The sequence below is a fragment of the Macrobrachium rosenbergii genome, unplaced genomic scaffold (assembly GCF_040412425.1).
Source record: "Macrobrachium rosenbergii isolate ZJJX-2024 unplaced genomic scaffold, ASM4041242v1 171, whole genome shotgun sequence".
Classification (NCBI taxonomy): Eukaryota; Metazoa; Arthropoda; class Malacostraca; order Decapoda; family Palaemonidae; genus Macrobrachium; species Macrobrachium rosenbergii.
Window position 1 is genome coordinate 2,318,662 of NW_027100729.1, and position 25,380 is coordinate 2,344,041.

The following is a 25,380-nucleotide window of genomic DNA, read 5'->3' on the forward strand; positions in this document are numbered from 1 at the left end:
ATCCTTCTCCCTTATTCTTACCCTTACCCCCTTTACCAGGTCGAGAAGGGGGCTGAAGAGCCGCTGTTGTACACCTTTCCTAATGGGAGCAGAAGAAAACTGGGTATTCCTACAGGGGCTCTTAGAAGCCTGGGACTTCTTAGGACCTGTAGAGGAAGCGCCAACCTGACCTGAAGTTCATGTTGCAGTGGCACGCTAAGGCCAGGAAGTCTTTGCCACTGCCTGGTGGATGAGACGGTCGTTATTATCAGCCATCCGTCTGTTTATCGTGGCATCCACTTGCTATGTAGGGAAGAGAAAAGTGGAACCCAGTGACGGTCCATTCCTTAAGGCCAAAAGAACTTGGGAGATTCGAGTCAGGACAGAGTCCCTCCTCTTCAACACCAAGTTTACCTGCAGCTTTGCTGTCTGGTGGGCTAGGTACGAAATGGCCCTACCTCCAGAAAGCATGTATCTTGAAAATGGCTTCCTCTTCAGAAGTCCTTGAACTCTTAGAAGATGAGGAAGAGATCTTAGACACGGACAGTGTCCATTGATCCATCCAAGAGACTGCCTGGAATGCTGCCATGGCAGTTGATTCCAGTGCCGCTGACTCCTGTTGCCAGAAGACTCCCTCTGCAAGCAACAGGAGAGTAAAGCCTTGAGCGGATGTTAACCCACAGTAATGGCATATGCACAGGTCTACAGGAGCATACCTGATTACGTGAACATGCACAGGGGCTGTCCAGTGGAGAGCGGATCCACTCACATGAACGTGTACACTCACATGACTGTGCAAGTTCACACATACGTGAGCAGGGGCTATCCCGAAGAAGTGTTACTGTCTTCCTTGAGGCCATCGCTTTCCCAGGTGAGCAGGCTCGATGCCCAGTTTCACCTTTCCAGGACACTGGCACTGCTTCCTTGCGGGAATGTGTAGGGGGTGAGGCAGCGCCTGCATGCTGTGGGTTCACTCTCTCATACGTACGTGTCACGGTCTGCAGCCATGGACCGTGAGCACTAACTGTTGTCACGGGAGTCCGTGGGACCCCGTGCAACAGTAGAAGGACCTTCACCAGCCCGTGAAGATGATTTACCGGAACTGGTATGGATGACACTGGGATTCTTAGAAACCCATGAATCCCCGTGACATGGGTCTCCACAGAGACCTGTGTACGTGCAGCAAGAAAATGGTCTTGAGGGTCAGATCCCTGTCAGATGACTCTCATAAGGGTTCATATGGTGCATGAGTCAGGCTCCCAAGTACAACAGTCATGTCCCACGCAGGGGGCCTAAGGTCCCTGGGTGGGCAAGACCTTTTGAAGCTCTTTATCATCAAAGATATCTCCAGCAAGGAGGAGATATCCATGCCCTTCAGATGTACAACTAGGTCCAGGGCGACCATATGGCCCTTTACAGCTGAGACACAGAGGAGGTTCTCTCAGCAAAGAAAGACGATGAAATCAGTTACCTGATGAATACTAGCTCCGACCGGAGATAGACCCCATCTATGACACAAACCACAGAAGACGCCCCATTCCCCTGGTAAACTGTGGCAGAGGACTGACGCAGGTATCCAGACATCTCTGATGCTGTGTGGGGAGAAAAATCTCTCGCTCACAAGAGACACTGGGCAGTCTCCTGCTGTGAAATGCAAGCGATCCCATGGACTGATGGATTATTATTATTAAAAATTATATTTTCATAATAAAATAAATTTTTGAACATACTTACCTGGTAGTTATATATATAGCTTAAGTCCCTGACGTCACGGCAGAATTTCAAAAACTCGCGGCAATCGCTGATCGGTAGTCAGGTGAACCACCTGTGCGCCCTCTACCCAGGTACCTGGAACCATTCCAACTATTCCTCAGATCTTCCATGCCCCTAATCTCTAGAGGGGAGGAGGGTGGGAATTTAATTATATATAACTACCAGGTAAGTATGTTCAAAAATTTATTTTATTATGAAAATATCATTTTTAAACATCTAACTTACCTGGTAGTTATATATATAGCTGATTGACACCTTTGGTGGAGGGCCAGAGACAGCTAACATCGTTGGAATTATAATATAATTAAAGTTGCAAAACAACTCTAGGTTCCTACCTGTTAAGGAAGCTGACTTCAATGTTTTCCCTCATTATGTCTGCATTCCTTAAGAGATCCAGCGATCCATCCAGGGGGCTGAAAATCTCTAGGGGCTGTCAACCGGTGTATAACCTCTATGTGACTAGACCTCCTCTCAATACCCTTGTTCCGGGCGCTACCAAGGAACAAATCGACCATACTCTCATCCCAATGATTGCGGAAGACTGCGTCCAGCCTTCGCAAACAACCATAAGAATTCTTAATTCCAAGGTAAGAAAAAGGGTATTGGTTTATGGGATAGTAGGGGAATTCCCCTCTCCCACTACTGAATTTGATGCTATAAATGGACACAGCGTATAGCAGTCTTCGTATAATGTTTGGACTTGTTTTAGATAGAGAGAGGCAAATACTGACTTGCTTCTCCAGAAGGTCGTGTCCAAGATACTCTGCAGGGATCTGTTCTGTTTAAATGCTACAAAGGTTGCTACTGCCCTGACCTCGTGCGTCTTCACTTTCAGAATCTTGTGGTTCATCTCGCTACATTCCATATGTGCTTCTTTTATCAACTGTCTGATAAAATAAGACAGAGCATTCTTCGACATCTGCACAGAGGGCTTTTTGACTGAGCACCAAAGCCCTTCTGAATTTTCTCTTAAGTCCTTTGTCCTATCCAGGTAGTGCCTTAGAGCTCTTACCGGGCATAGGACTCTCTCTCTCTCCTCCCCTGTGATGTCCGTAAGATTTGGAATCTCGAACGCTCTGGGCCAGGCTTGTGATGAGCGTTCATTTTTTGCAAGGAATCCTAGTTGCAGTGAGCCGATTGCCTTGCCTTGTCTAAAGCCTATATTCTTGCTGAAGGCCTGTATCTCACTAACTCTTTTCAACTGTGTAAAAACTGACCAAGAAAAGAGTTTTCATGGTGAGGTCCTTTAAAGAAGCTCTCTGTAAGGGTTCGAACCTAATCCCCATGAGGAACCTCAGGACCACGTCTAGATTCCATGCTGGTGAGTTCTCTACTCTCTCCTTGGAAGTTTCGAAGGATCTGAGTAGGTCCTGGAGATCATTATTGTTTGACAGGTCCAAGTTTCTAAGTTTAAAAACTGCTGTCAGCATGCTCCTATACCCCTTAATGGTAGAGGTAGAAAAATTAAGCTTCCTCTTAAGGTGTAGCAGGAAGTCCGCTATTTGGGTTACAGAGGTACTGGAAGAGGACACAAGGTTGTTCTTGCACCATCCTCTAAATACCTCCCACTTGGATTGGTATACCTTAATGGTGGATGACCTCCTTGCTCTTGCGATAGCGCCAGCTGCCTCCTTCGAAAAACCTCTAGCTCTTGTGAGTTTTTCGATCGTCTGAAGGCAGTTACTTGTAGCGCTTGGAGGTTTTAGTGATATCTTTCCAAGTGGGGTTGTTTGAGTAGATCTACTCTCTGAGGTAGGCTCCTCGGGATGTCCACCATCCATTCCAGTACCTCTGTGAACCAATCTCTTGTCAGCCAGTAAGGGGCCACAAGGATCATTCTGGTCCCTTCGTGTGACACAAATTTTTGCAGTACCCTGTGTATTATCTTGAAAGGGGGAAATGCATACACGTCCAAGTTGGACCAGTCCATCAGGAACGCGTCTATGTATGTCGCCTCGGGATCTGGTACGGGAGAGCAGTAAGTTTCCAGCCTCTTCGTTTGCACTGTGGCGAAGAGATCTATGCACGGACGTCCCCAAAGTCGCCACATGCTTCTGCAGACGTCCTGATGTAGCGTCCATTCTGTTGAGAGGACTTGATTTTTTCTGCTCAGAATGTCTGCCCTCACATTTTTCTCCCCTTGGTAAAGCGGGTTACTAGTTTGACATTCTTCTCCTTTGCCCAGAGAAGAAGTTCTCTTGCTGTCTCGTTTAGAGACCTGGAGAGAGTGCCCCCTTGTTTGCTGATGTAGGCCAACGCTGACGTGTTGTCAGCATTGACCTGCACCTCTCTGTTCTCCATTAAGTGTTCGAATTCTATCAGAGCCAGAAGGATAGCAGTTAGTTCCTTCTGGTTGATGTGCCACTTTACTTGTTCTCTGGTCCAGGAGCCCGAGACTTCCATCTTTCCCAGTGTTGCTCCCCATCCCGAGTGCGACGCGTCGGAGAACAACACTAGATCTGGGTTCCTCTGTTGCAAGGAAAGGCCCTCTTGAAGCTTGAGGGGATCATTCCACCATTTTAGATAATGCCTTACTTGCTCCGAAATGAGGATGCACTTTGTCTCTAGTTCCTTGTCTTTGTCCCAGTTCCGATTTAGATGGAATTGTAACGGATGAAGGTTCAGTCTTCCCAAGGAGACAAACTGCTCTAGAGAGGAAAGGGTCCCCAGCAGACTCATCCATTCCCTCACCGAGCATGTTCGTTTCCTTAAGAATTTCTGAAGTTTTTCTAATGCTTGTTCCGTCCTTGATACCGATGGAAAAAGCTCAAAAAACCTGACTCTGAATCCTCATCCCAAGGTACTGAATATCTTGGGATGGGGTCAGCTGAGACTTCGCTCTGTTTATCAACAGGCCAAGTCCTTCTGATAAATGAAGAGTTGTCTGAAGATCCTCCAGGCAGCGAGCGTAGTAAGGAGCTCTGAGGAGCCAGTCGTCCAGATATAAGGAGACTCTGATGTCTCTTGTGTGAAGCATTCCAGCTACGTACGTCATTAATCTCGTGAAAATCTGAGGAGCGGAGCTTAGGCCGAAACAAAGGGCTCGAAACTGGAAAACTTCTCCCCCGTGAACGAACCTCAGGTATTTCCTGGCGCTCGGGTGGATAGGGATGTGAAAATACTCATCCTGAAGATCCATAGATACCATCCAGTCATGCTGTCTGACTGCTGCTAGAACGGATTTCGTTGTTTCCATCGTGAATTTCGTCTTCTGAACAAACACGTTGAATGCTCTCACGTCTAGCACCGGCCTCCATCCCCCCGAACTCTTGGGAACCAGGAACAAACGATTGTAAAATCCTGGAGATTCTGGATCTACCACTTTCTCTATTGCCTGTTTCTGCAGCAACAGAGAAAAACTGCTGTTGCAGAGCCTCCGCCTTGATTTTCACTCTGTAATTGGCCGAAAGGTCTATCGGCCTTGTAGCTAAAAGGGGCTTCCTCAGGAAAGGGATCTTGTACCCCTCCTTGATCAATTGAATGGACCATGAGTCCGCTCCTCTCCTCTCCCATTCTAGCCAGAAGTGTGCCAATCTGGCTCCTACTGCTGTCTGAAGGAGACTTTCCTCAGACCCTGCTTCTCCCTTGTCTAGAGCCTCTTTTCGTAGCCCTTTTGACAGCGGATCTAGAATTCCCTCTACTGAGGGTTCTGCCTCGAAAAGGCTGAAACACAGGAGCTTCTCCTTTGACCTTCTGAGGAGCGAAGCTTGTTGGCAGAACTTTCCTAGCCGTCTTGGTGATAAAGTCCTGCGTGGCTTTTTGAGCTAAGGCTGAAGAGACCTCGTTCACTAATTCTTGTGGAAACAGGTGGGTAGAAAGAGGAGCATAAAGGAGTTCTGACTTCTGGATGGGCGTAACCCCAATGGAAAGAAAAATACAAAGATGGGCCCTTTTCTTCAAGACTCCCGCAGAGAAGAGAGCTGCCAGTTCGTTGGCTCCATCCCTGAGAGCCTTGTCCATACAAGACATTAGATGAACTAGTTCTTCAGTGTCCGAATCTTTGATGGTCTCCGTCTTCTTTCCCAAGGCTCCCAGAGTCCAGTCTAGAAAGTTAAAGACTTCAAAAGCCCTGAAGATTCCCTTGAGGAGGTGATCCATTTCCGAAGGAGACCAGAAAACCTTAGATTTGCCCATGGCTACTTGGCGAGAAGTGTCTACCAGACTCGAGAAGTCCCCCTGGGAAGAGGCAGGAACTCCCAGGCCAAGAGCTTCTCCAGTCTCGTACCAAATGCTAGATCTCGACGCTAGTCTAGCCGGGGGAAAAGAGAACACTGTCCGTCCTTGGTCCTTCTTGGTGTTCATCCACTCCTCCATTACTCTTAAAGCTCGTTTGGAGGAACGAGACATAATCATCTTCGTGAAGATAGCCTTCTTAGTAGTCTTCTTGAGCGTGAATTCCGAGGGTGGAGAATGAGGAGCAGCCGGAACGAAGTTGTCCGGAAAAAGTTCCGAAAAAACTTTCATCAACCTTTTCAAGTCTGACGAGGGGTGTTGATCTTTCTGTTCCTCTTCGTCGGAAACGTTTTCAAGAGGAATATCTTGTGAAGGAGGAAGATCGTCGTCTACCTCCTCCGAATGCTGTCCAGTAACCGAAGTGGCGACGTCCTGTTTACTTGCTGCTGCCTCCAAACCATGAGAGCTCTCGACCAGAACGTCCTGGAGTCCAATATCTTGACGCTTGGCGTCCTGGCGCCCAGCTGCACGAGCGTCCTGGCGTCCAAAATCTTGACGCTTGACGTCCTGGCGCCCAGCTGCACGAGCGTCCTGGCGTCCAAAATCTTGACGCTTGGTGTCCTGGCGCCCAGCTGCAAGAGCATCCTGGCATCCAAAATCTTGACGCTTGGCATCCTGGCGCCCAGCTGCAAGAGCGTCCTGGCGTCCAAAATCTTGATGCTTGGCGTCCTGGCGTCCAGTCTTTCGACGCTTGACGTCCTGGCGTCCATTCCCTTGACGTCCTACTGTTTGACGCTTGTGGTGTTCCGTTTCTGGACGCTTGACGCCTGACGTGCTGATGTCCAATGCCTTGACGCTTGTCGTCTTGGCGTCCAGATCCTTGACGTTTGCCATCATGGTGTTTCACTCCTAGACGCTTGACGCCAGTGCATCCCGCATCTAGAGTTTCATTTTCATTACGTTCAGCGTCTTGAACATCTGGACGTCTTGAAGCTTTAGCTGGACGTCTGCTATCCTTCTCTCTGTCTGGTTGTCACGCTTGCACCGGAGATGACAAAGTCTGCTGCATATTTTGCAGTAAAGCTATCTGCGGGGCTTCCTGCTGCTGGGGACAGGCTGGAAAAGCCTCAACTACGTGAATTACTTCCTCCTCATCGTCTAGAATGGATTGTGGTGAGGGTTCAGCAGGCGAGAACCAATCTGAAGTAGGAGGAGCATGTACGGAAGGCAGCAATGCGTCCACAACACTCTTGTTGCCTGGCGTCCTGACTGAACAGGACTGTCTACATTTGCTCTTAGCAGGAGAGCTACCCTCGGAGCTAGAAGAGAAGCGCTCCGGGCTGCTCCAGTGGCTACAACCTGGAGCCTGTGAAGTCTCATCATGACGTCCCTCAATAGGGGGTAACTTCCTCTCTCTGGGGACTGCGTCGTCCGACGACGAAGAGTACAACATTACCTCGCCTTTCCTATGGCGAGGGTGAGCGTCCTGGGAAGCGTCAACAGGAACGCTCGAGGGGACGGCCGCTCGGGAGCTAAAACCTCTCGCCTCTCTTCGCCTGTCGACTTTCCTTCTCCCTGGGGTTGGGGAGCTTGGAAGAGGTCTAGGGCTAGGAGCATGACAGGTCCGAGCGGTCGCACCCTCCACTGCACTTGCACTAACAACGGCACTAACACTTGTACTTTTTAGATCTCTCATTGTCGACCACATATTATCCCTGTCATCTGAGAGGGATTTTACCTGTTTCAGTAGGGGGTTCAGAGACTACCACTACGGGAGAAGGATCAATAGGGTAGTTAGCAAGGGGCAAAGAATTAACTATTCCCTGGCTATCCCTAGAAGAGCGAGACAGTACTCTTGGCTCTTCTGAGCCGGTCTTTCAAGCTTTCTCACATACCGACTATAAAAAATCCATTCCCGTTCTTCACACATACTGAGTGGGGATCCAAGGAGGCTTTAGCAAGCCGGGTCTTGCATCCCCTCACACACATTCTCACACTCGATGAAGAGTCAGACATGTTGTAAGAAATTCCAAAAGCAAATCTAAAAAACGAGCGAAAGCCAAAGCCAAAGTGTACTCCACCAAAATAAGTTGCGAAAAACACGGGCTACGAGCGAAATTCCAGCGATGTTACCGGCACGGCGGCAGGGAAGATCTGAAGAATAGTTGGAATGGTTCCAGGTACCTGGGTAGAGGGCGCACAGGTGGTTCACCTGACTACCGATCGGCGATTGCCGCGAGTTTTTGAAATTCTACCGTGACGTCAAGGACTTAAGCTATATATATAACTACCAGGTAAGTTAGATGTTTAAAAAATAAGTTTAACCAAACCACTGAGCTGACTATCAGCTCTCATAGGGCTGGCCCAAGGATTAGGATGAAATGACAAGTCTAGGCTAGAAGCCTAACACTGGGACCAAATAGGTCACTCGCTAAGGATGAATGAACAAAAATGAACATGAAATTAAAAGCTGTAAAAATGCATACGCTTTCGTACTGGAACACACTCACACAATAAATACATCTATACTCATGTTTCCATATATACTCACTGAAAAGGTATATTAAAATTCAAAATAAATTAAGTAAAATCTTAAAATTTACTTGTTTTAAAATTCATTATACTGACTGATTGATTTTTTATATTTTATCAATTAACTCACAGCTTCTCATCAACATTAAAATGGGTATTAATGAAACTGTTGTTACAGCTTCTCATGAACATTAAAATGGGTATTAATAAAACTGTTGAAGATTCTGACAAAATTTCTTTTATTGATCTATTTCCAAAATTGATACTCGTTGCAGGTTATATTTTGGACATTCACACTGTTCATGCTTAACTGTTATCAACACATTGCAATCTGGGCATTTGGGAGGAGGGCCACATGGACTGTTCATTAAGTGTCCGTGTGTCAAACGAGTACGGCCTATTCGAAGATGCGTCAGAATTACTTGTGTGTGTGTCTCTCTCTCTGATATGACGAACTCCATATTCCAACACTGGATTTTATTTGTTTTAATTTATTATTTTCAGGTTCTTCGTTCCATATACTTTGCCATTTACCTACTATGTTTTTATATATCTTGTATAGTCACTAATAGGAATGTCTACATTTGCTCTTGTCATGTGGACTGCTTCTTTAGCTGGTTTATCAGCCTCTTCATTTCCCTTAATCCCTACATGGGCAGAGATCCAACATATTTCAATATTTTTTCCCTTATACAATTTACGGTGCAAAAACTTTATGCTGTACAATATTATTTTTTTATTATAGCTTTGAATGGCTTCTATAGCGCTTCTGGAGTCCCTATAAATCACGAAATTATTGCACGAGGCTTCTCTAATTATTTTTATGGCTGATACTATTGCACATGACTCAGCTGTAAATACTGGTAGAGAGAACTCATAAGTTTTGTCTGGGGATACTGCAGCATATCCCACTCCGCATTGTGACTTACATCCATCGGTGTATATTGCATAATGTGGATATTTTTGGATTATATGTTCTACTGTATGTTGTCTACGGTATTCTGCAGTATATGAGTGACTTTTCTGATAAATATTTCAAGTGTGTACAAATTCTCATTTTATTCATTGTCCAAGGAGGAGGTAATTTTAATATTAAAGGTAATTGTATATTTATATTTAGCGACTCAAACAATCTTCTAGCTCTAATTGGGAAAGGAGGTGGATGATTGTTTATAAACACATCTCTTGACCCAAATAATTTTTTGGTTGAGAATCATTTGTCTGAATTCTCAGATTATTATTATTATTAAAATAGTTTAACCAGACCACTGAGCTGACCATCAGCTCTCATAGGGCTGGCCCGAAGGATTAGGATGGAATGACAAGTCTAGGCTAGAAGCCTAGCACTGGGACCTAATAGGTCACTTGTCAATGATGATAAACGAAAATGAAAATGAAATTAAAAGCTGTAAAAAGGCATACGCTTTCATACTGGAACACACTCACACAATAAATACATTTAAACTCATGCTTCCATACATACTCACTAAAAGGTATATTAAAATTTAAAATAAATTAAGTAAAATCATAAAATTTACTTGTTTTAAAATTCATTATACTGATTGATTGTTTTTTCTTATATTTTTCCAATTAATTTGCAGCTTCTCATGAACATTAAAATGGGTGCTATTGAGAACGTTGAAGATTCTGACAAAATTTCTTCTATCGGTCTATTTCAAAATTTGATAGTCGCTGCACGTTATATTTTGGACATTCACACAGTATATGCTTAACTGTTATCAGCACATTGCAATCTGGGCATTTGGGAAGAGGGCCACATGGACTGTTCATTAAGTGTCCATGTGTCAAACGAGTATGGCCTATTCGAAGACGTGTCAGAATTACTTGTGCTTGTCTCTCTCTTTGATATGACGAATTCCATTTTCCAACACTGGATTTTATCTGTTTTAATTTATTATTTTCAGGTTCCTCGTTCCATATATTTTGCCATTTTTTTACAATGACTGTTTTTATATATTTTGTATAGTCACTGATAGGGATGTCTACATTTGTTCTTGTCATGTAGACCGCTTCTTTAGCTGCTTTATCAGCCTCTTCATTTCCCTTAATCCCTACATGGGCAGGGATCCAACATATTTCAATATTTTTTCCCTTATTATACAATTTATGGATTGAGAACTTTATATGTTGTACAATATTATTTTTTTGGGATTATAGCTTTGAATAGCTTCTATAGCACTTCTGGAGTCGCTATAAATTACAAAATTATTATATGAGACTTCTCTAATTATTTTTATGGCCGATACTATTGCACATAACTCAGCTGTAAATACAGAGGCTTTGTCTGGGAAGGAGAACTGATACGTTTTGTTTTGGGATACCGCAGCATATCCCACTCCGTATTGTGATTTAGATCCGTCAGTGTATATTGCGTAATGTGGACCTTTTCGGATTATATGCTCTACTGCATGTTGTCTTTGGTATTCTGGAGTATATGAATTATTTTTTGATAAATATTTCAAGTGTGTACAAATTCTCGTTTTATTCATTGTCCAAGGAGGAGGCAATTTTAACATTACAGGCAATTGTATATACATATTTAGTGACTCTAACAATCTTCTAGCCCTAATTGGGAAAGAAGGTGGATGATTGTTTATAAACACATCTCTTAATCCAAATAATTTTTTGGTTGGAGAATCATTTGTCTGAATTCTCAGAGCACTCTTCATCGTTACTAGCTCTCTATGGAGAGACAGAGGTAGTTCACCACATTCAACTTGTAAAGAAGATGTTGGTGATGATCGAAAAGCTCCTGAACATATTCTAAGACCCTCATTATGAATTGGGTCTACCGTTTTCAGCGTTGCGTCTGATGCCGAGCCATATATTTCACTTCCATAATCAACGATAGACAGCACTGTTGCTTTATACAATAAAAAGTAAGGGTATGCCTATCGGCTCCCCAAGTAGTGTTCGACAGTTTTTAATTAGGTTTAATGCTCTTTTACATTTTGATTTCATGTATGTTATGTGGGCTTTCCAGTTCATGTGAGCATCAAATACTAATCCTAAAAATTTTGCTGTTTGGCCAATTGGTATACTATGGTTTCTGATTTTTAAGTCTATTTCTTCTCCTTTTTTCCATTTTTTGTTTTTATAAAACATGATTGCTTGGGTTTTATCTATGGAAAATTTAAAGCCTACAGATAAAGCCCATTCATCTATTTTTACTATGCTTTTATTAATGATTCGTTCTGCATGTTTTATTCGAGATGCTGAATAATATATGGCAAAATCATCCATATACAAGTTACTTTTAATACCAGTAGGTAAATTTTTACTGATATCATTAATTGCTAACGTAAACAGTGTGCCACTAAGGACGCTTCCCTGTGGAACACCATTTTCTAGAGGAAATGTTCTAGACAGAACATCATCAATTCTCACCTGAAAACTGCGATTTGTCAAAAAGTTTTGTATAAACCTAGGTAAATGTCCACAGATGTTGTTGTTTTGTAAAGTTTTTAATATAGCATACCTCCATGTAGTGTCGTATGCTTTTTCAATGTCAAAAAAGACAGCTACAGTAATTTGTTTTCGTTCAAAACCTCGGCGTATATGGTCTTCTAAGTTACAGAGAGAATCTAATGTAGACCTGTTACACTGTGACCCAAACTGAGTGGGAGTTAAAATTTTATTTTCTCGTATGTGCCATGTTAGTCGAGCATTTACCATTTTCTCTAGTAATTTGCACATACAACTTGTTAAAGAAATTGGTCTGTAATTGCTTACATTACTGGGATCTTTTCCAGGTTTGGGGATTGGAATAATTATAGCTTTACGCCATTCATCAGAAATAAATTTCTAAGCCATAAGTGGTTATAAAACTCTAACAAGTATTTCTTTGCCAAAGGTGCTAAATGGCATATCATTTCAAAACAAATATTGTCACCTCCAGGGGCAGATTTATTGCTGTTCAACAGAGCAAATTCTAGCTCTTCCATACTAAATTTCCTATTATAATATATATCTTCTACTGTTTCAAAATTTATTGTTATTAATTCTATATTATTTTTCTTTGTGAAATGCTCATCTAAATTTTTGTTGCTACTTACTTTTGCTAAATTTTCACCTATTACATTACTAATTTCTTTAGGATCAAGTATTTTTTTCCCATCTTTTATTATGGCATGTCTAGGTGGTTTAACATGGGTACCATTTATTTTCCTGAATTTTTCCCATATTTTTTGTATGGGAGTATTTTTAGAGAGCTCTGATACATATTTTTTCCATGAAATGATTCTTCCCTGTATTACTTCTCTTTTAAACTTTGCAGATATTTTATTATACAGAGGTTTTAATGTATCAATTTCTAATAATAATATAGTCAGTTTTTGTAAGGTTCCTTCTAATATTGGTAACGTTTTGTTTAATTTACTGAATTTTCTATTCAAATTATTTAGTCGTCTTCCAATTTGGTGTTTTATTTTTATTAATTCTGTTAGTTTTCAGACCACCATGGGACTTTGTGTTTTGTCGGATGAGATTTGGATTTTGGTATTGCTTTATCAGCAGCATTTGTAATGAAATCAACAAGAAATTCATTAGTTTCATTATGGTCTTTCAAATATTCAAATGGTGGGATATTCCTGGTGTGGAATTCATATTGTTCCCAATCTGCTTTATAAATGTTATATCGAGGGGCATGTTTGGTGGGGTTATTCTGTAATAAAGAAATTAATATGGGGAAATGATCACTTGTATGCAAGTCATCTACTGTATTCCAGTCCAATCTGTCTACTATGTCTGCTGTACATAGAGTTAGGTCAATTGAGGAATATGTTCCATGTGTTTTAGAAAAATATGTGCTGATTTCGTCATCATTTATACAGCACATGTCATATGAATCTATGAATTCCTCTATTTTAATTCCTGTTCTATTTGATTCTGTACAATTACAGTCCCACATTGGGTTGTGGGCATTAAAATCACCTACTATTAACGTTGGTTCCTTTAGTATTATTAAGTAATTCTTTGATTTTGTCAACGTCATAATTTTTATTAGGTTGATTGTACAAATTATGAATTACATAATTATCGTTTTTATTCGTATTCTAATACTCGACGTTTGCAGATCAGTAAATTTTACAGGTACTTTGTCATAACATACTTTGTTATGTACATATATAGCAGTACCTAAATTTCCCTCTTCCTCTCTTGATGCAGATGCTAAGGTATATTTACCTATCGTTAATATTGTTTTGTTGACATGTTGCAAACATAATATCATTGGTTCATATTCTTTTAATAACCGTTGTATTTCTCCTAGGTGTAATCTGGTCTGTAGACCATTTACGTTCCATTGTATAATATAACTATTGAAAATATTTTTTATAGCGGTCGGGTTTTACTCTTTTTTTGTATTATCAATTTGGAATTTTTCTAACAATTTACTCACGACATTCATCTGTTTTTCCTTATAATAGACTAAGTGCTCAATGCACATGCACCCTTTTTCATGGTTACTCAAATCTGTGGTTTCTTTTTTCTATATTTCATAAAATTTCTTATAATGTTTGTTAAACCATCTTTTGTTATGCTTTTGTTGTTATTGCATAATTCAATGAAACAATCATTACATCCACAATTATTATCATGTGTGTTTCTCTTTTCATTTGCTCTTGTACCAATTACTGGAGAAGGAGTAATCTCTTCTCCCTTGACATAATCATTATCATCTATGGTATGGTTCTCTTTCAGTGTTCTCGACATTTGCCTTCATAAGTTCTATTATTATTTTAGGAGATAAAGGTATATTCTTAGCTTGTTTTTGTTTTTGTTCCTTTTTCATCTCCTTTATCTTTGGTTTAACCGATGTTTCTCTAATAATAGTTGGTTTCTTCGTTTTGGGTGGTGTTCTCTCCAAAGGCCTTTTCTATCTTTAATTTCCTGTCTATCTCTACCCTCTTCTGTCACTTTAGTAGCAGCATCCTCCTGTGTTTCTATCTGCATTAATATTTCAAATGAATTGGACAAAATATTATCCATCTCATTTGTACCTGTTTCTTTATTTTTTACAATTTTATTTTTTATTTCTAAATTATTAATTTTTTCTTGAGATTTACTTTTCTGTGCTCTGTTATTTCTATCTGTTTCCGTTTTTGCTTCATTTTTGCTCTTGTTATTGAGGAATATGAATGTTTCTTAGATGGATCTTGCATTCCTCTCACTTTTAATTCCAATTTAGCCTCTCTGATAGACATCCCTGTTCGTTCTTGCAACATTTTCAACTCTGTATTGTATATGTAGTACACACACATCCTTGGACCTAGCATGATGATCCTGTCCACAGTTTACACATTTTGGTTCACTACATTTCCATTGTGTGGCATGTTCTGTTAGATCCACAATAAGCACATACAGGTTCATTACGACAGTTTTTCTTTGTGTGTCCATACTTACTACAATTTTGACATTGTAGTGGTTTGGGAACATAAGGTCTCAATTCTCTATTTTGACCCAAAATTTTTATTTTTTGAGGTAACTCTTGACCCTCAAATTTTATTTTTGCAATTCTTAATGCTTTATTATTTTGTTTACTTGGTATTATATATACCTCACAGTCTTGGATTTTGGTATATCTCATTTTAAGAGAGTCCAACAGTATATTTTTGTCAACCGGTTCGTCATTATTTTCAGGAAGTACAATAGTACCCTGAATGCTGTTCATAGTGTCATGCTTCTTTACTTTTACATTTATATTGTCAACACTTTTTATTGACAGATAGTCCTCAGACTGGTTTTTGGTTGTGGCTTCTATAAGCCACGTCTTCATTTTTATCTGTCTAAACGACATTTCTGTCGTTGAGTGTCTTTTTAATAAGAAGTTTTCTAACTTTAGGGCTGATATTTGCTGTTCTGTTTCCATGGTTAGAAACCTTGACCAACTTCCACTCCCAAAGAGGGAGTCGAAGTGAGTCAAGGTTGGGTCAAGACGATATTTACTTTTTTTTGATTTGTTGTGTACTGGAGCATAAGGTTCCAGTGTGATTATATTTGGATTCTTTATTGTTTTTTCCAAAGAAAGGTTGTTACAAGAGGTTCCATCGGTCGTCATCTGTGCCGAGTCACTACCATCAAAGGGCCCAGGGGTACTCGAATCTTTATTTTCACTTTGCATAAAGATTTGAGGGAGGAGAAAAAAAAAAAAAAAAAAAAATAACCTGAAAACCTTAAAAAGATATCATCAGCCTTTCATGGAGTTCATTCCTCCACTAATGGCACAAGTGAGAACCGACTCCCAAATGTCCGCATCCCTACCCTACCCCAAAGGGGATGGCACAACATGATTAGAGTGGCTCAAGTGTAAGCCAACCCGCTTGATAGGACTGAGAGCATTACTAGAATACAATCATCCCCACCCTAATCACATTATGGGCAAACCGGACAGAATGCCGAGAGTCCTATTCCCAGAACTAGACCCCCCTGGAATCCGTGGTCCAGTCCCGTAGAATAGTTCCGCCTGAAAACTCAGGTCCGAACATTATCGGGCAGTTGATGGTCCTGCCACGGTTCTCACTATTTAGCTTCGGATATAAACCCAATCCCAGCTATGATACCTTTTCCTATTTACCAGGTCCAAGAAATTTGTACGAAAGTGAAAATATCCACGCCATTTAAATCGAAAGGTTTGTAGGTGATCCGTCAGGGCCTGGGCTCTTATTCTTCGTAAGAACGAAGAAGAAAAGCCAGGGCCCCTTACCCCCTCACCACGTGAAGGAACCTACTTCGAGGGGCTGAATTCTCAGAGCACTCTTCATTGTGACTAGCTCTCTATGGAGAGACATTGGTAGTTCACCACATTCAACTTGTAAAGAAGACATTGGTGATGATCAAAAAGCTCCTCAACATATTCTAAGGCCTTCATTATGAACTGGGTCTACCGTTTTCAGCATTGCGTCTGATGCCGAGCCATATATTTCGCTTCCATAATCAACGATAGACAGAACTGTTGCTTTATACAGTAAAGTAGGGGTACGTCTATCGGCACCCCAAGTAGTGTCCGATAGCTTCTTAATTAAGTTTAATGCTCTTTTACATTTTGATTTCATGTATGTTATGTGGGCTTTCCACTTCAAGTGAGTATCAAATACTAATCCCAAAAATTTTACAGTTTGGCCAACTGGTATGGAATGATTTCTGATTTTTAAATCTATTTCTTCACACTTTTTCCACTTTTTATTTTTATAAAACATTACTGTTTGAGTCTTTTGTATAGAAAATTTGAAGCCTACAGATGAATCGAAGTATGAGCCTTTCTTCAATCTTCTTAAGCCAGAACTGGTGAGGCTCTTGAACTCACTCCGCTAAGGCTCTCGGATCATCTCTCTCTCTCTCGCTCTCCCTTCAAGTTTGCTTTCTTGAAGGCTCTTCAAAGTAAATGTCCATCCCACCACTAGGCGGACCATTGCTACTGTTCCGCCTTGTAGTCATCCTAAGTGGTTGGAGATTATCTAACGACGTCTCTTGGGTGTGATTAATTGACTTAATTCCTCCTGTGTGGGTGGGACTAATGACGTCACTGGAAGTCTTCAGGTTCCAGTGAAAGCTGAAAGGTCAGGACACAGGTGAGACGGGTAGGCAGTTTTTAATGGTTGGGCTTAGATTACTCTCACACCAATGTTTTGGCTCTCTGTATCACTTATCTATTAATGGTTCTCTTGCATTTCTTTTTCTCTCTTTTATATTTACGCTATTCCTAACTAATATTCTCCTAGCTATCATTACACAGATACAGAAACCCAGGGAGCAGGAACAGACACCACAAAGCGGACACAGCAGAGGTGACAGTCACAGAGGCCACTGCGGGGGTAGTCACAGTCAGGTGGAAAGACACACTCAGAGGCATCAGGTAATTGGTAGTCACGGTTACTGTAGATGTAGTGACTGCCGTGGCAGAGTGAGTCACTGGAGGGAGAGCAGGAGCTTGGGCAACTCAAAGGTGCCAAGGGATGCCTCAAACTGAGGGAACTCCCTGAAGGACAAGAGATTGCCAGGTCTGGTAGAGTTACTCCTCCTCCACGCCTGAAAACAAAGTTGGGTGAGGAGAGGAGTAGGTTCCATTTGCACAGAGGGGAATTCCTTCCTCCCCACCCCCTGAATGGGTGGAGACCACCGAAGAGAGGTCGTCCTGTGCTCCAGTCCCCCAACGATGATCTTCGCTTGACAAAGCGAGCGAAGACAACGAAGGGGAAACATCTGAAGGAGAAGTAGCAAAGCAGGGAAGATTCGCCGACGGGAGGAATGTATCTGAAGGATTACCCACCAAGGGAGTCATCAGGGGCATGTTACCCTCAGAAGGTGGCTTGGGGGGCTTATTTTGATACTATACTTCATCCTCAATGAATACTGGAGTCCAGGAATGGCACTTCTCGCATACAGAACTAAGATTACACTCATACCCTCTGCAAAGAGTATGAGGATCAGCTTCAAAAGCCGAGCAATAATGGCTACAGGCTTTGCCAGCGGTACCTGGGCATTTTCTCTTCTATACTGCTTATGCTTGGGCTCAGATGATTTATGGGTTTGCTGCATCTTCGCAAACACACAAAGTCACACAAGATCAAGAACAAAAAAGAATAATCCCACCGGGAAAGAGTGATATTTGGTGAAGCAAACAAAGAGAAGCAAATGGCAAGCAGGGCAGAGGGCACTGCACAGCACATCCACACCATGCCATGGCCGAAGGTAAAGTGACACTCTACCAACTAGGCGGGCAGGACTCCCACCCAATTGTCCAGTAATTAACCACCAAACCAATTTATCAAAAGTTTAATGGCCGTGTCCAACTTCACTAAAGGTAATTCCTTTGATAAAGACAGAGGGTCTGTATATTGTGTAGGAACAAAAGATTACTTGTACTTTGAGATATGTGTGTGATAAGTTAACATTTAAAACACAGACTCAAAGTAACAAGCTGAGAACTGCCAAAAATGTCAGTCAGTACATCATGAATAACTCACAGATTGGGTCTTGAACAATGCATTTGTGTCATTAAGTGACTAAAGATTCAATATTGCTTATATTGACTACATAAAATTTAGGGACACTCTCTCTTACTACAAATACTTTACTTTTATATCACTTACCTAGAGTATATAATTGAGGAAAATCAGCATGACACTGAAGAAAACATGTTCTTTCGCAGATTATCAGTGATCATCCATAACAATACAGGTTATCTGTGATAAAGAGATGTGATCTCCATTAGCATATAAAAGCTTTCTATACACAATGAGCTTGTACACTAAGCACTTACAGATTCAATGCAACTGTGAGACTAATGCAGTGCAAAACGTGTGAAAAAATGTCATTTTTCCCAATCCTGTCTTGTGTCCCTGTATGAACCTGCAAACACAAGTTCTGTACAGGTTAAATTTTAGTACTGTTAATGTTCCAGGTATTTCTACATTAATACTTCCACATTAATATTAACTAAAAATATGTCATTTTTATGATAAAATAAGATTTTACATATACTTACCAAGTAATTACAAAGGTAACAGCCTCTATTAATCAGCATCTAAAATTTGAAATACGCGGTAGCAATTCTTTTGTTTTGGTGTAGGTAACTGGCCCCACCCACTTTCGGGAAAGAGAGGAACAACTGAGCAGAGAGCTTCAATTTGTTGATGCTTAATGTCCATGTGAGGGAGGGGAGGCAGGTGGGCTCCCACTCTGTAACTACTTGGTAAGTATATATAAAATCTTATTTTATCATAAAAATGTCATTTTTACATAAGTAACTCACCAAGTACTATAATTACATAGCTGATTCCCACATTGACAGGAGGTGGGATGTATGGACTATTCAACCCCCGAAAACATTAGCAAATGAGTTAAGGAAATAAACTCTGCTATCATTACCAAAATGCTTTTGTTTCCTTACCTGGTAAGAAAGCTACAGCAGGAAGTTATTTAACCCACAGAGACGTGGCAGTATGGCCAAGGGTCATCTCCTACATAAGTGGGAACTCCACAGCGAAGGATACCTCCAAACACTGATGAAAAAACAAAATTTTGTCCCTGCCCAGGGTGCAGTACTATAATAAAAGCAGATAAAACAACGCTGTTACCTACACCATAAAATTAAAATACCACCACCCAACCACTAAAAACTGGTGGGTATCCAAGCACAAAGTACATGTAGGCTCCCCTAGAATGCAACACCACGATTGAAGGTTTTGTTGGCTCAGCTGATCTGCCAACACACTCAGTTTGCCTTGGACAAATCTGGTCATTAACTTTTTACAATTCTAGTCCGCCCAGAGAAGGAGGTCCCTCACTGCCTTACAGAGGGAAAAAGAACAAGTTCTTCATTGTTTCCTTGCATAGGCCAGGGCCGAGTGGACTGCTACCGTCCTCCCGAACACCTCCGAAGAAAAAACTACCAGACCCAAGTGGATTGTTTTTAATTCCTTGACATTTATATGCCATAACATCTGATCCCTTGACAACATCTCAGAGATTTCCTCGTCCCCTATGAGGGCTCCCAAGCCCAGATCTGATGCATTGGAATAGAAGTCTAAGTCTGGGTTCTGAGGGAACAGGGACTTCCCTTCCAGCAACCTGTCTCTTGACTTCCACCAAAGCAGGTGCTTCTTGATCTCGTCACTGGGAATATGAAAGAGTCTGGATGTCTTTTCCTGTCCTACTTGTCTATTAGGAAAAATTGGAACAATCTCATGTGTAGCCTCCCCAGGCAGACAAACTGTTCTATGGAGGCCAACGTCCCGAGGAGGCTCATCCAACTGTTCGCTGAACATGTCTGTAGATGAAGAATGTCGTCTATCTTTTGTAGACAAGACTCGACTCTTTCTGGATAGGGAAAAGCCTGAAAAAGATGAGAATTGAGTCATTCCCAAATAAATTTATCTCCTGTGAAGGAGTCATCTGCAACTTCTCATGATTTATTAGTAAGTCAAGTCTAAGGCAAGAAGTAATGTCTCCTGAAGATCCTCTGTAAATTGTTCCTTCGAAGCAGAGCGAAGGATCCAATCGTCCAAATAGATTGCTATGTTGATTCCCATCAGATGGAGCCAACCTGCCAGGGGAGCAAGAATGCGTGTGAAGATTTGAGGGACCATCAATAGTCCGAAGCACAAGGCACAGAACTGGGACACCTGGTCCTGAAAAACAAATCTCAGATATTTTTGACAGTCTGGGTGTAATGGGAAGTAGAAGTAAGCATCCTGCAAGTCTACAGAGACAATCTAGCCTCACTGCTGAATGGACGCAAGGATCGAATGAGTTGACTCCATTCTGAATTTGGACTTTTGAATAAAGACATTTAGGGCGCTCACATCCAGGACCCTCCTCAATCCTCCTAATGACTTTGGGACTACGAAAAGCCGATTGTACAACCCTTCTGAACGTGCATCTGGGACTACTTCTATCACCTTCGTCTCGAGGAGGGATGAAACTTCCTTTGCAAGGGTCAATAATCTCTTCCAACTCGGAGTAGGCATTTAAGGTGATAGGCATCTTGACTAAGGGAGGTCTTTCTTGCTTCATTTCTCCCAATACTGAAATAGCCTGCCACCTACTGGAGCATGGAGGACATTTGATTCACTTTCTAGAGGAGAGTTTAGATGAGGACTTCTTGATAGTCCGTGACTGGAACCATATGTTTGGTCTTGATCTTGAAGAGGATCTTTGCCTACCTCCACAAAAGGAATAGGGCTGCAGAGGAGATGATGACTTGAAACTAACAGCAGGAGTATCCTTGATGCGCCTCAACGATTTCACTAGCAGATCATGAGTGGATTTCTTTTGTAATTCGAAAGAAATTTCGTTAACCACCAAATGAGGAAACAAACTGTCTCAGGAAAGGGGAGAAAAAAGAAGTGCAGACCTCTGAATTAAAGTGACTCCCTTAGAGGTGTACAAGCACCATAACTCCCTCTTCCAAACAGAGTCTATGAGGCCAGAGAAGTCCCCTTGGGACGAGGCAGCCACACCTAAGGAAGGAGCTTCTCCAGTTGCATAATACGAATGCCTCCTCTTTAAAAGACGAGAAGGAGGGTAACTGAAGTTGAACTTCCCTTGTTCCCTCTTATCCAAGGGCCAGGTTTCGACTTCGCTAAGAGCCTTCCTGGCCTAAGTGGAGAGTACCATATTAGGTAGTCTCCAAGTCTCAACAGGTTTGAAGGTTTCTTCAAAAGACCTAAGATGTCATCTAGGCGTCACTGGATGGGTGCAAGAGAAGGATCCAAACCTGTAGCTGTAGAAGCTTGCTGTAAGGGGGTTGACGGCACAAACTCCGACCTGGAAGTCAAGAGCTTGGCAGAATGTCCATGAACATTCGTATGAGTGGGCTCAAATGGGTGCTGAGAAGCTACTGAACACTCGGGCACTCGGGAGTAACTTGGTGCTCCAGAGCCACTTGCAGTTCAGGTGCAGCTGGGCGCTTGTTGGTCAAAGGGAACTCAGGAGCAAATGGGCACTCGCCCACTACTGGTCGATCAGGAGCCAAAGGATGTTCGTTCACTGATGCACACACTGATGCTAACGAGCGCTTATGCTTGGAGACAGCTTTCGGCAGTAACACTTGACTTTCTCCCTCTGAATGTACTTGAAAAAACCTCTCTGGACTGTCCCAGAAACTACACAAAGGGACAGACTCCTAGAATTTCTTCTCTGGCACCTGAGGGGTGTGAGACACATCTGCAGCAGACCTTTTCAATGGTGCCTCTGTTCAGGGCTGGAAGCCACCGAACTAGAGGAAAGATTGTGCACATTCTGGAAGATGCCTTTCCACTGGCTGTCTGTCTCTACCTGAAAACTGGTGCCAGGTGCGACTGAGGGGCTGACTACCTGGGAGCAGACTCCACTGACCTCCCTTGGGCTTACGGTATAGCTTCTACTGGGTGTGGGGGAGTATACCAGTGACCTTCGCCTAGGAGAATCGGCAGGCTGAGTAGCTACCTCCTCCACTAACACTGCACTTTCACTAGCCACCTTCTTATTCTCCATAAAGGATTGAACAGGCACACTTATTTGAGCCACTGTATTGACTAACATATCGAACTTATACCCAAGGATGGCTACGGCATTGGGTTCGGGAGTAGGGGAGCTGGGCAAGGGATCAAGTGGAACAGAGGCAGGACTAGTGATAAGGGACAAAGCCGAATCCTGACTAACTAAACCTTTGTCATTCCTATGCGTCACCTTTCTCTTTCTGTCTTTCTCTAACTTAGTTAAGTGAGAACTTAAAATCTTCCATTTCTTAAGATCCCAATCACTATATTCAGCACAAGTCAAAACAGACGAACATACTTGACCCCTGCAAGTAGTACACTTCGAATGGGAATCATTTCACTGAAGTTAATCTCAAATTGCAGCCTTCGCTGCAGCAACGAATGCTACTCGAACTTGTGCCGGACATCGGCGGTGAATACAAGTCGAAAAGTCAAGTAAAGAACCGTCAAATAAAGTTAGAACCAGGTAAAAAGAGTTGTTCTCAATGAGAACCTAAATATCTAAGTTGCCAAGAGGCTACTGAAAGCAAAAAGACTTCACCAATTTAGATTGTCAGCCATAAATAAGTAAAGAGAGAATTTCAAATCTCACTGCTGCTCACAACCATCGTCAGAAACAAATTGAAGTTCTCTGCTCAATTGTTCCTCTTTCTTCCTGAAAGTGGGCAGGCGGTTAGTTATCTAGAAACAAAAAGAATTGTTAATTTTGCTAACGTAATTACTTGGTAAGTTACTTATATAAAAATGTCATTTCAAAATTTTCTACTTTCATGTGAACATTACAAAATAAAAATGTATTACAGAACTACTCTAAAGCTTGATTTGCAATGGTTTACATACTTAAAAAAGAAGGTACAATAATTCTGTAATGTCTATGGAAAAGATATAGTTGCATTCTCAGTTTAGTTACAATGGACTACAAAACCAAAACTTGTCCATTCACAACTATTATCATTTAGTTGTGTAACCAGACCACTTAGTCAAAATATTTTACTCTCATTGGACTAGTCTAAAAGATTCATCTGTTTCCAAAACTTGACATTTGCTGTTGAAATTTTGTCATTCACATAGATGTCCAACTGTCAGTGTTGACCTGCTTTCTTTTCATACAAAGATTGGGTCACCTAGACCATTCAAGTAGACACAGGTCATACATGGGGGGGCAAATTTTATAAGAGATTAAATGACTTCACAAACCTTTTTTTATACGAAAGCGATTCAACCAGGGGTTGGATCTGCTTTTTGTTGTCAGGTTCAATATTCCATAAACCCTGACATTCAAGATACTGTAATGGGTCTATGTGATGTTAAATGACCACTAACTGAAATGGTTACATCTGACTTGGTTACACAAATTGCATACTGATCGTTCAGTTTTGGAGGTAACTAAAACTAATTTAGAACAAACTGCAGCATTATAAAAGGCTAATTATTTCTGTGTACTGTCTCTCTGAGGGTAGATGTTTAGGCCAAATTATAGTACATCCTTGTGATACACTGTGCAAAAATATTCTGCTTGAATTTACTGCCCTAAACTTACAAAGATCTCTCCGCCCACCAGTCATTTATATATGATCCATTTTTCTCTGCATTTTTCCAGAAATTACATGATACCAGTAGGGAATTACAACTGCTGTTATGACTACCTGGAGAGCACTGGAAGCACAAAAGTACTGTTTACTCAACAAAGCTTACTTCAGTCATACACTGCTAATACAGAGAACATACACTTCCATACAGTTGTACCTCACTCTTAATGGACACAAGATTAACTGGAAAATGTCACTCCAAGGTCTCTGCTGGCAATGATTCTCTTCTTATATATGTAGACACAATATTATTATTATTATTATTTTATTATTATTATTATTATTCAGCAGATGAAACTCATTCATATGGAAGACGCCCTCAGGGGCCATTGACTTGAAAATCCAGCTTCCAAAGAATATGGTGTTCATTAAGAAGAAGTAAGAGGAAGTAAAGGGAAATACAGAAAGAAGAGATCCCACTTATTAAAAAAGAAAAGAAGAAATCCCATTTATTTAAAAAAAAAAAAAGAATACATTACTAAATAGATAAATACATAAAAATGTATTAGAATGCAAGGAGAATAGTATTAGGGTAGTAATGCATTGCATTTTCACTTGAACTTCTGAAGAAGTTCCAACTGCACGACATCCTCTGAAGGGAGGCTGTTCCACAGTCCAGCAGTGTGAGGAATAAAGGACCTCTGGAACTGAGAAGTTTGACAGTGAGGTATATTTACTGCATATTGGTGCTGTTGTTCGGCGAATCTGGTTGCTCTCGGCAGATAAAGTGAATCAGGGATCATTGTGAACGTGAAAGATCAATGCTGAAATACAACCTTTGGAAAAGTGACAAACAAGAGACCATCCATTGATGGTCCAAGTCATAACTGCTACTATTAGGAAACAGAAACCTACCATCATGAACAACTCTATCTAAAAAGAGATACATCTCTGGCAGAAGCAGACATCCACATCAGAGAACAGTATTCCAGTAAATGAAGTACAAATGACCTAAAACAGGCTGCACTGATTTCATCACTCTTATAAATATACGAGGCCTTACGAACAATACCTAACTTTCATGCGGAATTTGCTGAAAATTTCACTAGATGTTTCTCAAAAGTTAGATGGAGTCAAAGGTTACACCTAGAGTAGTTAAAACCTTCAGACTCAAAGTTCTATTCACAGCTAGGAGAGACTCAACAAAAATGGTGTAATTTTCACTTAAACGATTTTTGTCTCCACGCACCGAATTTGGTCTGTTTATCATGGTAGGCTTGTCTACATGTATCATCAAACCATGGCTGGTAGTTTGTTCTAAATTTGATGACCTTTCTAGGGACAAATTTTATTAACCCTTAATGGATGGATCCCCTCAACAGAAGATCTAAAAC

General features: G+C 41.5%; 2 protein-coding genes across 2 annotated transcripts in view; one reads left to right on the forward strand and one right to left on the reverse strand.

Annotated features, from left to right (window-relative positions):
* Window positions 1-18,661, reverse strand: part of LOC136838174 (zinc finger protein 420-like) — a 30,563-nt gene extending 11,902 nt beyond the window's left edge. The window contains exon 1 of the mRNA XM_067103051.1: window positions 18,567-18,661. The gene's annotated coding sequence lies outside the window, so the exon portion shown is untranslated. The remainder of the gene's footprint in view (window positions 1-18,566) is intronic.
* LOC136838168 (uncharacterized) overlaps window positions 1-25,380 on the forward strand; it is an 864,161-nt gene that overhangs the window by 283,962 nt on the left and 554,819 nt on the right. The window lies entirely within an intron of this gene.